Source organism: Amblyomma mixtum, chromosome 3 (genome assembly GCF_055824585.1).
Source record: "Amblyomma mixtum isolate Tamu chromosome 3, ASM5582458v1, whole genome shotgun sequence".
Classification (NCBI taxonomy): Eukaryota; Metazoa; Arthropoda; class Arachnida; order Ixodida; family Ixodidae; genus Amblyomma; species Amblyomma mixtum.
In genome coordinates, this window is record NC_143014.1 from 400,057,567 (window position 1) to 400,068,729 (window position 11,163).

Below are 11,163 nucleotides of genomic sequence, written 5' to 3' on the forward strand. Positions count from 1 at the left end.
CGTCGCCGTAGCTCAGAGGTAGAGCACCGGACGCGTAATTCGGAGGTCGTGGGTTCGGATCCCACCGGCGGCATGTGGTTGTTTTTCTTCTGCTTTTCTAATCAATTACTTTAAGCGATAACATATTCAGTAATATTCTAAATCGATCAACACCACAAAATAAATAAATAAAAATAAAAAAATCCCCTGTGCCCCTTGATTTCTGTGGCTGTTGGCTTCTGTCATATGTATAACATGAAGTCATTCAAATATGCACTTTTAGTGCTGTCACACTTATGGGGTCACTCGCGTGGAGCCGGCCGGGAAGGAGCGCTTCCGTGCCAGCTATGCGCGGGCGTTCTCGTGTCCCCAACCCGTGGCGCAGAGTCACAGCCACGGCGGGTTCGGACGAAGTAGGCAACGAACAGAGTACGCTAGGAAACCGTTTATTAAACTAGCGCCAGGCAAAGCACACTGCGGAAGAATGTTCTATCCGATAATATATGGTTCAGCAGCTTACCAAGTCGTCGTCGACCTGCGATGGATAGTCCGGAGAGGCGCGGGCAGGTAGCGGGGTCGGCGGGGCAGTCACGCCGCGGCAAGAGAGCTTAGAGAGCTTAGAGAGCCCTCGTTCCCGCGCGAGCTCTCCTTAAACCCCTACGACATTGCCCCCCCTTGAGCAACCGGTTGCAATCAAGAGTCGTTCACCCCGTCCCTAAGGCACAGGGCGTAGGCGTGATGTCACGTCCGAGCTGGGGGTGAGGAGAGTGGCCGCGTGCCCCCCTCTCCCCACGCCCGGCGGCGGGCGCTTCGTCGCGTGACTCGGCGCGGGGCGGCGAGGGATATCTGTATATCCCACATCCTCCCCTCCTTAAGAAGCCTCCCGGACAGAGAAGCAGGCACACACATCACTTTATTCAATATCGGTGGACCATAGGTCCAGGTCCATCTTCAGGCCGTCTTCGGCGGACTCGGGCTCCGCCGCCCCGTCAGTCGCCGGCGCGTACAGGGCGACCAGCACTGGGGCCGACTCAGGGTCCGGGGGAGACTCGAGTTGTCGCGGGCCATGGGCGAGGGAGCCCTCGCGGGCAAGGGTGGTGGGGCCGTGCCGGGAGCGGAGGTGGCGCTGGCGTGGCGGGTGGCGATGTCCAAGAGCCACTCCGCGAACCCGGCGTCCTGGCTTGCCCGCTCCACCCTCAGGCAGGCCGCTTCGCTGGGGCCGGCCGCCGCCCACTGGTCTTCTGCCGGGGCGCCCTGTGTCCTGCGGTAATGCAGGGCCCCGGCCTTGTGGGTCCCCAGGTGGACCACCACCGCCCCGCAAGGGCACAGCTGAGCTTCCGGAGGCAGGGGCAGGGCCGCGCCCCCTGTTCTCTTGTCGGCGTCCGCAATGGTGCGCCCCCGGAAGAGGTTGAAGAGCCTCCCCGGGGGCATGTTTCTCGTGGCCCGCTCCTGCCGCTTCCACGGCCGCCACGATACGTAGCCCACCGGCGCGTCCCGGCCCTCCTGGTGCGTCCAGGTCGCCACTTCGCGGGGCGGCGACCGCTGTTCGTGTGGCTGCACCGGGGCCGGGGGCTCCGAGCCACGGGTCGGTGGGGTTGACGGCAGGCGGCGGCGGAGTGGCGAGAGAGCCGGTGGGGGGCCCATGGGCCTTGGGGCGGCCGGTCCTGACCCGGGCGGGGTCAGCTGGCCGCGGCGCGGCGATGGCCAGTGGGGTGGGCCCAGGCGCCGCGGGGGAGTGCGGCTGTGTCCTGGTGGGGTGGCCGTCTGGTGGTGGCGCTGTGGCGAAGGATGCTGGGGGCCTCAACCGCCGGTCGAGGGCGACCGGCGGCGCTTCGGCGCAGCTTGCTTCTTTTCCATCTGCGCTGAAAAAGGTCAACACAGATGTAACCAACTCCCGCAGCGCGTGCTACGTAGCTGTTCGGCCCTCACGAGAGTCATGAGGGTTAACGCAAGTAAGTCTTACGTAACATTGATCGGCATGAGCGGCCCGTACGTTCATGCATCTAACGAGACTGCGTGTCGGCCTGCGCCCTCGCTCTAGTCCGCGCAGGCAGATTTTATTTCTGCCTACGGCGCAAGTTATAGCGGGACGCGGAGTTCGCCGGCTGAGCGCAGCGCTCGTTCTCCGACTGCGGCGCGGGTCGCGCTGTGTCCTGAACCCACTCATCTCGCTGCACGTAACGTTTCAGGTCGCGTACGTGCACCGGTCCGCCTGTCGGTTTCGACCGCAAGTCCTCGAGCCTGTAAACGAGCGAGGAACGCTTCTCTCGCACGCGAAGCGGCCCGATCCATTTCGGCGCCAACGAGGCTGCGAACTGTCTGCTAGCATCGCTGAGAACGTGTTGGCGCCGAAGCACCAGATCGCCCATTTCGTAGCGAACATCCCGGTGCGAGCGGTCGTACTGTGCTTTCTGCTGCGCCCTAGCGGTGCTCAGGTTGCGGCGAGCCTTGCGTAAGGCCTCCGTCATCTTAGCACGCAGCTGCGTCGCGTATTCAGCTCGTGCTGACGAAGCGACTGGCGTCTTCCTGCTGTACGTTAGAACCCGGTCCATCGGATTTAGCAGCTCTCTACCCAGATTGAGAGAAGACGGCGCATACCCAGTCGAGCGGTTAACGGTCGAACGCAAAGCGAACGCGATCTCCGGCAGATAGGAGTCCCAATCTTTGTGCCTCTCAGAGTACTCGACAAGCATGTGCTTGATGTTGCGGTTGACTCGTTCCGTGGGGTTCGACTGAGCATGATAGGTGGTCGTTTTCTTGTGCTTAATGCCGAGTGCAGCGCACGAATCTACGAACACCTTCGCAGTGAAGTAGGACGCGTTGTCCGTTATCAGCTGCTCTGGGAAACCGAACCTGGTGAATACGTCCATCAGCTTCTCCATGATCACTCGTGCTGTCAGCTTTCTAAGGGGGAAAAGTTCAACCCACTTGCTGAAGTGATCCGTGACCACCAGCAGGAACTTGTTCCTACTCGGTGTCGTGGGATACGGTCCCATGATGTCACACGCCGCGATTTGCCAGGGAGTCTGGCTGTTAATCGGCTGCATGAGGCCGGGCGGTCGTCCACCCCGGGGCTTCACACTTTGGCACACATGACATGAGCGGGCGTAGCGTGTTACGTCCCTTTTCATGCCAAGCCAGGTAGCAAAGCGACACAACTTAATGTAAGTCTTGGGGCCGCTTGCATGCCCAGCGATGCTCGAGTCGTGAAAGTAACGTAACAGTGCCGCTCTCAACGCTCGCGGTATCACCACCTTGAACGCCTCGCTTGTGTCGTTCTCGGAGGGGATATACCTCAGCAGGACGCCGTCGGAATCCAGCAGATAAGAATCCAGCGCGCTCACAGCACTACCAGCTGTTTCCAAGCGCTCCGCACCGACAGCAAAACCAGCTGTCCCCGTGTGCGCGGCGGTCCGGCCGCCCGACTCCCGGAGCCCGTCGAACACTTTTCGACAAAACGAATCCATCTGCTGAGCTTTGAGCAACTCCTTTCTGCTGAACACGATCCCCACGAAACTGGCGTAGTCCACGTGGTTCACGCTCTCGCCCGGGGTCAACGGTCGGTCCGCGTCCCTTACATCGGCTACGGCTGGGGACAATCCCTCACTCTCTCTCTCTGTCGGGAGGTCGGTCGCGTGACCTTCCTCGCTCTGGACAGGCGCTCGCGAGAGTGCGTCAGCCACGGCGTTGTTCTTCCCTTTGCGGTAGCGTACGGTGAAGTCGTAACGCTGCAGCAACAGGGCCCAACGCGCCAGGCGGCCGCTTGGTTCGCTGAGTCGTCTCAGCCAGGTGAGCGCCATGTGATCCGTCTCGATCACAAATGCCACCCCGTCGACGTAGTAGTCGGACTTCCGCAGAGCAAAAACTATCGCGAGACATTCCTTCTCTGTCACCGAGTAATTCCTCTCTGCCGGCGTCAGTGAACGGCTCGCGAACGCTACCGGTCGGAGGACGCCTTCATGCTCCTGAAGCAACACTGCTCCTAAGCCCAGGTCGCTTGCGTCGGTTTGAATCACAAACTACCTGTTTAGGTCGGGTAGCTGCAACTCAGCTGTGTCTGCGAGCACCTTGGTGAGGTTGCGCAGTGCAGCCTCTTGCTCGTGACCCCAACTCCAGCGCTCGCCCTTCTTCAAAAGCTTTGTCAAAGGTGCCTGCAGCGCTGCCCAATCTGGGATGAACTGGCGATAAAAGTTCGCCATTCCCAGGAAGCGTCTGAGACCGGCTAGATCTGACGGCGACGGAAACTTAAGCAAAGCCTCGAGTTTATCCTCGCACGGCAGAATGCGGCCTTTGTCGATCGTGAACCCCAACAGTGTTATTCGGGTCGCGGCGATCGGCGCCTTCTTCGGGTTCAAAGTGATTCCCGCGGACCTCAGCCTCTCTAGGATGTCCCCCAAGTGGCGCAGGTGTTCCTCGGACGTTTTCGAGTACACCACGATGTCGTCTAGATATGCGAGCGCGTGTTGCCACTTCGCATCTCCCAGAACACGGTCCATTAGGCGCTGATAAGTAGCGGGTGCTCCTACCAAGCCAAAAGATATTCTCTTGAATTGGAAATGACCTCTGTGACAAGTGAAAGCAGTCTTCTCCTTATCACGCTCATCCATTTCAACCTGAAAGTATCCGCGGCTAGCATCGAGCGTACTAAAGTACTTCGCCCCACCTAGGTTGGACACTAGGAAAGAAATGGTTGGCAGAGGGTACGCATCCTTTCTCGTAACCTCATTCAATTTGCGGTAGTCCACGCAAAGCCGATATGTATCGTCTTTCTTTGGAACTAAGACTACCAGGAAGCCCCAAGAGCTGTTAGACCTCTCAACAACGCCAGTATTGATCAGTTCGTCTAAGGCGCCGTCTAGTGATTTTCTCTTAGCCAAGCTAATTGGTCTAGGATTGCACTTCCAAGGTAGTGCATCACCCGTGTCTATGCTGTGCCTTACTAGTGTGGTGAGGCCAGGCCGGTCCGTGAATGTCGCGTTGAATTCGTAGAGGAGAGATGACAAACGTGCCTTCTCCCTCTCCGATACGCTGTTCACCTCCGACAACAAAGGGTGCATTGCCCTTCCTGGCAAGGTAGAACAGCTTTCTACCGCGACAATATTCTCTGTGGGCCCTCTCTCAGCGGCGACTGTCCGTCCGCATGCTTGTTTCCGGGCCGGCGGGGGTGATTAGATGTGGGGTTTAAATTGGGGGAAGATAAACACGTTCTGCCCGTTTTACCGCGGCTGACATAGTTCAAAACCGCCCGGACAACACCCCGTGGTCGCGAGCGCTACCGAGCGCACGCCGACCACGGCGGGCCTTCCTCTGCGGGAACAGAGGAACGACACACTGGCTGACACAAACAAGGCATTTATTGCTATAACAACAATAACGCCAGCTAGCAACCAAAATACACTGAGGAATCGATGATGTCCGACTCACCAGCACGGCTACGAGCGAACGTTCGCCCACGCTAGGGCAAAGGGAATATCTCCAAGGACGGACGGGACGAGCTGAGGGGAACACGTTTCCACACGAGGACGCCCGCGGCGAAGATGGGAGCTTTGCGCGTGAACGTCCAACACGCTTCCCGGGCCCAGTGAGGAGCGAGCAAGCTACCCCTCGCGCGCGCGCAGCAAAACGCCATCCGTGGCGCTGGTGTCGCTGCGACGCGAGCGCCCTCCCTGTTAGTTAAAAGTAACCGAACCGAGAGGAGTGCTTTTCGGGGGGAGCTAACAACAGTGGGGTGTGCGATGCGGGAAAGCGAACGCAGGGGACGAAGGCGTCCCCACACACTGGACCATCAAAAATGGCGTGAGAAAATAAAACAAGCGGCTCAGGACTCAACTAATTCCAGGATTCTAGTTAAGTTAGATTTGTGCCATGTGCCATTATAATACCCAGCTGATGCCACACAGGACATTTCAATTCAAGTAACTTGGAAGACGGTGATACTAAGGACACGCCGTGGTGTAAATATCCTAGGTTGTGGGTGGATGTGTGAGGATTATTAGGTATTTAAATCAGTATACAGTGAATATACCTTTATCGGAAGGCCTTATTAGTTGGCAAAATGTAATGCTGATAATAAAAAGAATATTAGTGCATTCTTAGTAACATTTAGCATGCCCTGGATTGGCCTCTTTGCTAATGTTGTTTTGGAGAACTGAAATGCTGGTATTGATTGCAATATGGCAGACCCCATATAGCTGTCAGTGAAGGCATGTGACAAAACACTGAAGGGACGGTAATAATGCAAGTAATAAAAAACTGAGACCGCGGTGGCTCAGTGGTTATGGTGCTCGGCCTCTGACCCGAAAGACGCGGGTTCGATCCCGGCCGCGGTGGTTGAATTTCTTTGGAGGAGAAATTCTAGAGGCCCGATGTCAGTGCACGTTAAAGAACCCCAGGTGGTCGAAATTTCCGGAGCCCTCCACTACGGCGTCTCTCATAGCCTTAGTCGTTTTGGGACGCTAAACCCCATAAACCAAACCAAACCAAAAAATTGGAGGCTTATCAAAGTTAAGCCCAGTGGATGCGAAGCATGTCCTTAGCGTTTGGAGGCATCTTGACCGCATACACGCACGGCGCAAAGACGCTGGCGCGGTTGCGGGCACAGAGACTGACGCGACGGCGGGCGCGCGCTGCCTCATCCCTGGCGTGACGTCACATATCACGTGATGCAGCGATGGTGGCGCCGCCGCCGCGTCGCGCGCGACGGCGCGAACCTAAGCGTGGAGGCCTCCGCCGGGCGACGTCCGACGGCGCGATATGAGGCCCCATCTGCAGCCGGTGTGACGTCATCACGTTACGTCACATCATGTGATCTCACTTCAAGGTCAACGGTGGCCACCGCCGGGAGGCGACCGACGGCGCGATTGACGTCCCATCTGCAGCCAGTGTGACGTCATCACGTGACGTCATCTCACGTGACCTACTTGAAGGTCACCTGAAGGTCAATGGTGGCCACCGCCGGGCGTCGAGCGAAGGCCCGAAACCTACGTTAATATGCTTCGCATAAAAACTGAGCCCCAAGGGAGTGCCTTGGAGGACGTCCGAGATTGCAGGAAAAGGCAGGATACATAAGAATTGGCGAGGAAAATCTGCCGAAGACTGGCTGTTTAAGCTTGGATGCAGTTTAGAGCTCTTGGATGCAAGTTAAAGCATGGGAAAACCAGTCTTACATAAATAAGAGAATTGCATGTTTTTTCAAAGCAAAGAACAAAAGCATGATAAGGTGATGTTGCAGTCAAGGTGCATGTCGTGAAGAACAAGAAAAATACGGCTATGGCAGAAATGTCTTCTAAAAGCTTGTCGATTTGGATCAAACAACTTAATGGGCCAAAACAATCTAGCAGGGTCAAGAGTATGAAATGTGTTTGGTGATTTGCAGCACATGCCAATAACACGAATAGGGCCAAGGTGCTGGGTGATGAAGCGTTAGAAACAGAGGGGCCAGGCTATAATAAGACAGGAAGCGATCTGCACAGCATGCTCTAGATATGCCTACACAACCTGCTTCCTCTCCTGTTGTTGCTTTCTCTATATTTCACAGAACTTGATCATAGCGTACTGTGGGGTGCACCGGTGGCAAGTTGGCATGTCGAAACTGTAACGCTCGCCATCCCCCTTGTTGACACGTGCGCACAGAGTGCCTAATTTCATACGGGCCGAAAAGACGACGTTAACCTCACTACGCCGACCAATCTTCTTGAGGCGATGTGACACATTGTGTATATACGGCGCAACGACCACTCTTCGTTTCCGCGGCGGTTCTTCGATCCCGTTGCTGGCTCGTGCTTCTTGTTTTACCTCCTACAGAAGGCGTTGACTGACAGAAGTAACAGTGCCCAGAGGGTACCCAGCGTCAAGAAGACGAGCCACCTGACCGCAGAAACTTTCGTGCATGGAATGAGCGCAAGATTTTTGGATAGCGTTCTTCAGGCACAGGCCGGCGATCCTTCTCTTAGTCAGCTTGGAGTGGGCTGAACAGAACGGTAGCAGCTTCTTGCAGCTCCGAGGCTCATACTTCCAGCAAGTATGACCTAGTGAAAACCTGAGCCTTAAATCTAAAAATCGGAACGCGCCTTCTAACGAGACCTCGTGTGTGGGCCGCTGAAGCCGCAACGCTGCGCACCTGCAACATGGCGGGAAGCTCTTCGCCTCAAAGACAGCACAACAGAGCATCTCTGGAACTTGCCGTTGGCAAGACTGCGGAAAGGATGCCCAGACCCTCGCAAGTCTCCTTGGAGTACCTTCCACACTATCGAAGTCGAGTCTTTGGCGGATCACGTGAGCGAGCTGCTAAGCCAAGAACCTAAGTTCGCCGTTGAACCAGGGGTTTCGCGGGAAGAGCTCCTGTCACTCGTGCACCGGGTTGCAAGGTCAGCTCCCGAGGCTGCGAGAAGCAGATGCATAGCAGAAGGTTTAGATGTTGTCTCTCGCCACAAGCCGCAAAACCCGGAAGATGCCTTTAGGAGGTGTTGTTTTTTGCCTGAAAGGCAGATCTCTAGCCCTCTTCACAGCAGATAAAGAGGGAGGATTCGTTGTACTTCCGAAAAATCTGCGGTTGTCGAAAGCGTCGGGAGCTCTTGACGACCTCTTTCACAAGACAGGCCGCACTGGGGTAAAGATGAAGGCTAAAAAGCTGTGTAAGGAAATGAACATAGAGGAGCACAGACCTTTGGGCTAGTTGGTTCATAGCAGACACGTACGTACAAGCGCAAAAAAAAACACGGACAGAGAAGAGACTTGGACAACACGAGCGCTTACTTTCAACTGAAGGTTTATTGATACACACGCACAATTATATACACCTTACTGCATGACGTCAAACTGATAGCCCTGGCGACATCACGTGGCTGCTCCCAAAAACATTATTTCCTTTTTAATCAGTGTGACAGATGGTGCGCTGACGCAGGATGAACCGGCTTTTCTAATCAAATCTGCCTCTATTATCTCTCTCACATCCTGACAACTATGTTTGGCCACAATGTTGCATGCGCTGAAGACAGGTTTACATGGTTTCTTATTCTTTTCAGCGCGATCATGACAATTTTCAGAAAGATTACCGTCTCTATAATTGCCTACCTTCCTCCTGTGTTCCAGTAATCTTTCATTCAGACACCGGCCAGTTTGATCGATGTACCTAGAGCCATGTACCGATGTACCTATGTACCTAGATGTACCTATATGTACAGTGGTGAGCAGCCTTGTCTCGAGCGCGCCGACGGTGCTCTGCGGAGCAAGTCAGCGCCACCTAACGTTGCGCTCTTGGTTTGAGCTATGCGTCTCGTGCGCACGAGCGGCCAAAATAAAGCGGTGGCTGCTCGTAGGTTCTCGGCCTCAGTGCTTGCGCTTCAGTCCGCCAGGGCCGCGCTGATTGATATGTAACAGTGGCCGGAAAACCAACGCGTTTCGCGCGAATCACGGGGCGGCTAGGCAAGCAAGTGCAAGGGATATCGGGTGATCGCGCGTTTCTGGCGTCAAAAAAAAGCGACATCAGAACCCATTCAATCATTTGTCATCCTAGCAATCCATTTTACAAGCACGGTTGCTATGTGCCGATAAGCTTTTCGTTATCATATCTTGGATGTTTTTCGCATTGACGAACTTTGTCGTGATAAAGCTTGCCCGCGGCATGGCACGTAAACCTGACGACCGAACGCTGGACTGGCCAATGAGAAGAAGAATGCAAAGTCTCGGTCCTGTTAGCGAAGTATAAAGTCTACCTCCGCTGAACAAACCTTGCATTCCAAATGGCACCCCGTTTGACGCCAGAAGAGCGGCAAGCTATAGCGGTGATGGGAAGGACAATGTCACAACGAAAAATATGCAAGTTGACAGGGCGCCCAATGGCAACTGTTAACCGCGTTTTACAAGCCTTCTACCGTGAGGGTAGAATAGCTGATGCTCCCCGTCCCGCAAGCTACAAGAAGACGACGGCTGAAGAGGACCAGCAGATTGTGGCGGCAGCTTTCCTGGATCCGTTCCTGAGTGCACGGGAAATTCGGGACGAGCTGGGTTTGGATAATGTGAGCGACTCCACTATAAGACGGCGCTTGCGTGAAGCAGGCATGAATTGCTACATCGCTGCCCAAAAGACACTTTTGGAGCAACGCCACGTGGACCAAAGGATGGAGTTTTCCACACTGGTTGAATCCTGGCCGCCTTCGAACTGGCGCGCCGTGATGTTCAGTGACGAGGCATCCTTTTGCACCCGCTTGGGCCAACAAAGGCGCGTGTGGCGTCCAGAAAACTGCCGGTAAGTGTCGGGGACTCATGTACATCGGGTAGCTTGCGGATCTTTGTCTTTCTCTCCGCAGCTTTGAACACATCAGCGATGAAATAACTATCACAGTTGCAGGTCCAGCAAATTGTATTTGTGCGATCCGAAATGTTTGCTCTAATACTGTACCGCTTTAAGGAAGGTCTGTCTATAGAGATGAGAAATTCTGTTAATATCAATTGTTTCCTGCGCAGCTTCGAACCAGTGCGATCCGCATGTTTTCAACTGAATCACATGGAGTGTGGCCTTCTAGGTCATCCTTATTCCTTATCGTTGAGGTCACCGCTAAATCTGACGCTGTGGGAGCGCTCAAATTCAGAATTTCTTTCTTTCTAGCACACTGTGAAATAAACAGAGCGATACCATGTGGATGGCAAGACCATAATAATAGCAGTACATAAATGCAAAATTATATTAGTAAAATATTAGGTTTTCACTTAATTTGCCTAAATTAATTTCGCCGTAGTAGCTTTCTGGCGGCTTTCTTTGTGTCAGCTGCAAAAGTATCCCGTTCGCACCTGCAGTCACGACTGTGAGCACTTGATGAGGATAGCACAATAATATATGTCGGCATTTTTCTCGCACTGCAGGTGGGATCCACGCTACGTGTGGAGAATTCGTTCAAGCGGCCGAACAACAGTCCACGTCTGGGGCGCTATTTCTTATCAAGGTCTGGAGCCGATACACAGAATTGAAGGGTGAATGACGTCGTCGAGCTATTCACGGATATTTGAAACGGACCTCCTTCCATACGTTCTCGACGGGCCATTTCCCGATGGACTGTTTCATTTCCAGCAGGATGGAGCACCCATTCATACCACTAAAGCTGTGCGAGACCTCATGGACGAGCTGGGCATCATGCCCCTGGATTGGCCAGCGCGCAGTCAAGACCTTAATATAATAGAAAACGTCTG

General features: G+C 54.7%; 1 pseudogene; it reads right to left on the reverse strand.

Moving 5' to 3' along the window:
- Positions 1-930: 930 nt before the first annotated feature.
- LOC149357346 (uncharacterized) lies at positions 931-2,076 on the reverse strand (annotated as a pseudogene).
- Positions 2,077-11,163: the final 9,087 nt, after the last annotated feature.